The sequence below is a fragment of the Delphinapterus leucas genome, chromosome X (assembly GCF_059928025.1).
Source record: "Delphinapterus leucas isolate spDelLeu-1000000601 "Yukka" chromosome X, BTC_Dleu_Yukka2, whole genome shotgun sequence".
In the NCBI taxonomy this organism is placed as follows: domain Eukaryota; kingdom Metazoa; phylum Chordata; class Mammalia; order Artiodactyla; family Monodontidae; genus Delphinapterus; species Delphinapterus leucas.
In genome coordinates, this window is record NC_143150.1 from 67,683,611 (window position 1) to 67,687,794 (window position 4,184).

Sequence of the window (4,184 nt, forward strand, 5' to 3'; positions counted from 1 at the left end):
CAACTTTAAACTTACAGCATTAAAAGCTGTACATCTCTCTCTGGCTACATTGGTGATTCTCCAGTTAGTTCAATATTTTAAAGGCTGCAGAAGCATCCAAAAGAATTTCATTTTGTTTCTTTTTTTAAAAAAAAAAGTTAAGAAAGGTATCCAGGAGATGGTGAGTTTTATTTTGTCTTGTCTGGATAGAGGTTTGATTTGCTCTTGAATGTTCCAGGGTGGTGAGAGACTAGGAGAAAGCACAGAATTCAGAGGTCTATTTGGTGTAATCTTCTCCCTCATTTTCATCTTCACCATCAACGGCAAGAGCAGCACACTTGCTTGCAGAACTGAACTTAGAGGCTGGATTTTCTTCCACTTTCTTTGGCTCAGGTGCAGATCTGGAGTCTTGATCCTTTTTGCCATCTTTCCTATCTGACTCCTTCCAGTGGTCTTTGTTCCCTCCATCTCCTGGACCACAGCTGGAATTTCCACTTTGGCCTTTTGGGGCACTCAGCCCATCTACTTTATTTTCATCTTTCCTTACTGGTCCTTCCTCAGATGGTTGAGCTGGAATTACTTTCCCTCCACCACTTGTAGGGGACTGCTGCTCTGTGTCTGAGTTCTGAGATGGAGCAGGAGGGTTAGGACTTCACTTCACCCAAGCATTCTCCTTTGGTGGAGGGGCTGGCATTACCTTTAGAGGCTGTTCAGGTTTGGGAGGCTTAGAAGTTGGAGACTGACAGTCTTCCTCTTTATTGGGTGTTTCATTTTCTAGAGACTTCTCACTCTCTCTCCTTCGTGCATTTCTGCTAGATGTGGCTGAGGTCCCCATTTGTGATGACTCACTTCCTGTCCTCGATCGTTCCCGTTCCTGAGTTTCTTCACTTCACCAGCTTGGGTGTTTCTCCCGAGGCCATCGTTCTAGTTTTGGCTCATCCAGCTGACTCTGCAGTTTCTCCGGTTCCTTCAGCCACTCTTCTACTTCTCGTTCTCTAGCAGCTGTGTCAACAGGCTTTGCCCCTCCAAAGATAGAGGCTGCTCGACTGGACTGGGACGTGCTAGCAGCGGAATCATTTTTCTCAGGAGTACTCCGAGGCTTTAGGTTCTGTTTGGGTCTTTGGCGGGGACCTCTACAGGCCTATAATCATCCCAAGAGTAATCGTCTCTGGAGCTCCATGACCGGTCATCTCGTCTGTCATATCTGTCTTCATAGCGGTCCCCGCCTCCTCTGTAGTCGTCCTCCCTATGGTACCCACTACCAAATGCTCTTCTGCCACTGCCTATCCTGGAATCGTAGCCTCTATCATAGTCTCTGCTGCCTCGGTCATCATAGCGATCTCGGCCCCCGTAGAGATCCATGTCCCGGCATGGGCCATCATGGTAACTGTCCTGATACTCATCACGATATCGGTCTGAATCATAATGATCTGGATACTTGTCTCCAAAGCTATCATCACCTCTTCTAGGTGGGTAGTCATCAAAGCTGTCTGAAACAGGATGGGCCCTCCAGTCTGTATCTGTTTTGTCAGAATCCCGATTTCTATCTCGACCAAAAGAATGATCATCCCTGTCTTTATCCTGTGCTTGATCAGCAACGTCCACTCGAATTCTCCTGTTATGTTACCTAGAAACTCTTCATTGAGGCTCAGGGCACTGAACAAGGAATCCAGGTCCTCAAACTCAGCATAACCAAAACCTTTCAACCTCTCAGGATTGCTGGGTTCACGTGGTAAACGCACTGCACTGATATTTAATCCTTTAAAGAATTCCTTAATGGAGTCTTCTGTCACATCATAGGGCAGGTTCCCTAGAAAAGCAGTGTAGGGTGGTGATTTGGGAAGACGGCTCTGGTTGATATTGGGTTCCTGAGCAGCCTGTGGAGCAGTGGGCAGGATGGAATGGTCAATTGGAGGTGCCCTATACACGTCATCATCATTACTATGCCAAGTGGTTGAAACATCTCCTTCTAGGTCATCTGTTTCATCAGCCCAGCTGACTGGTTTGGGGACATAGGTGCTTCCTCCACCAGTCCCTCCATCCTCAGCCAGGAAGTCTGTTAGGGAGATAGTCTTCCCCTTCTTATTCTTCTTTTTTGCTGAGGCCGCCATGTTGGGAGAGGGAGAGAGAACACAAAAGAAAACCACCTTTTATGACATTCCTGGAAGTGAAACAGCCAGGTGGTCTCAAGTAGGTTCTCTGCTTAGGATCTCACAAGTGTGAAATAAATATGTTTGACAGTCTGAGCTCTTATTTGGGGGCTATAGGATGAATTCAATTCCAGGCTCATTTCGGTTGTTGGCAAAATTAATTTTATTCAGCAAGTTGACTGCAAGATGACTGAAGTTCCCATTTAACTACTAACTGTTGGCCTGGGATCACTCTTAACTTCTAGAGACTAGGCACTTTCCTTGGCTCATGACCCTCTAAATCTTCAAAGCCAAAAATTGGGTGATGAATCCTTCCTATGCTTTGAATCTCTCTGACTACTTCTTCTACTGCATCTCTCTACTTTTAAGGGCTTGTGAGATTACTAAATGAAAGAGGTCATACACCAAAACCTACATATTGCATAATTTTATTTCTATGACATTATGTGTAAGGTGAAAGTATAGGGAGAGAAAACATATGAGTGGTTGCCATGAATTTTGGATGAAGATAAGGGCTGATTACAAAGGGATACACAAGATAATATTTTAGATGGTATAACTGTTCTATATGGTACTGTGCTTGTGGTTATATGATTATTCATGAAAATTAAAAATCTTTCATCTAGATGAAGGAGGAATCCAGAATGGAATACCAGCTATGAAATGAATCTAACTATATTACAAATATATTACATGGCCTCATTGAAGGGTATGAAAAAGAAAAGAGCTGACCTAAGTAATGTTCAAAAACAGCATTTTTGCTACATACATTACTATATGAGTTTAAGGCATACAGAATAATGATATGACATATATATTGTGAAATGATAAACACAATAAATTAAGTTTGTTCCATGATCTATAGCTACAAAAAATAAAAATTTTTTTCCTTGTGATGAGAACACTTAGGATTTACTCTATTAACAACTTTCATATATATTATAAAACAGTGTTAACTATAGTCATCATGTTGTGTGTTATATTCCTAGTACTGCTTTACCTTATAATTGGAAGTTTGTACCTTTTGACAACCCGCACACAATTCCTTCTCCCCCTAAACCCTGCATTTGGTAAACACACATTTGAACTCTTTTTATTAGTTTCTTTTTTTGTTTTTGTTTTCTTTCCACATATAAGTGAGGTCATAGAGTGTTTGTCTTTTACTGTCTGACTTATTTCACTTAGCATCCATCCACATTGTCACAAATGGCAAGATTTCCTTCTTCTTGTGGCTAAATAATAGTCCACCACACACACATGCACACACACATGTCACTAATTTTTTCTTATTGAAATATAATTAACATACAATATTATATTAGCTTCAGATGTACAACACAACTCATATTTTTGTACATTATAAGATGCACATCACAATAAGACAAGTTACCATCCATCACCATACAAAGTGGCTGCAATGTTATTGACTATATTCCCTATGTCTACATTACAACCCCATGACTAATAGCTGGAAGTCAGTACCTCTTTATTCCCTTAACCAATTTTGTTAATCCTCTCACCCCTCACATCTCTGGCAACAAACAGTTTGTGCTCTGTATGTATGAGCCTCTTTCTGTTTTGTTTTGTTTGTTCATTTGTTTTGCTTTTTAGATTCCACATATAAGTTATATCACATGATATTTGTCTTTCTCTGTCTGCCTAACTTCACTTAGTATGATAATCTCTAGGTCCATCCATGTTGCTACAAATGGCATCATTTCATTCTTTTTCATGGCTGAGTAATATTCTAGTGTGTGTGTGTGTGTGTGTGTGTGTGTGTGTGTGTGTATCACATCATCTTTATCCATTCACCTGTGGATGGACATTTAGGTTGCTTCCATATAGGCTGTTGTAAATACTGCTGCAATGAACATAGGGATGCATATATCTTTTCAAATTAGAGTGTGTTTTTTGTTGTTGTTTTAGATATATTTTCTTTTATTGTTTAGAGTTTCTGTGTTGTTTTTAATACCCAGAAGTGGATTCCCTGGACTGTATGGTAGTTCTATTCTTAGTTTTCTGAGGAAACTCCATACTGCTTTCCATATGGCTACA

General features: G+C 40.8%; 1 pseudogene; it reads right to left on the reverse strand.

Moving 5' to 3' along the window:
• Positions 1–241: 241 nt before the first annotated feature.
• LOC111178184 (eukaryotic translation initiation factor 4B pseudogene) lies at positions 242–2,131 on the reverse strand (annotated as a pseudogene).
• Positions 2,132–4,184: the final 2,053 nt, after the last annotated feature.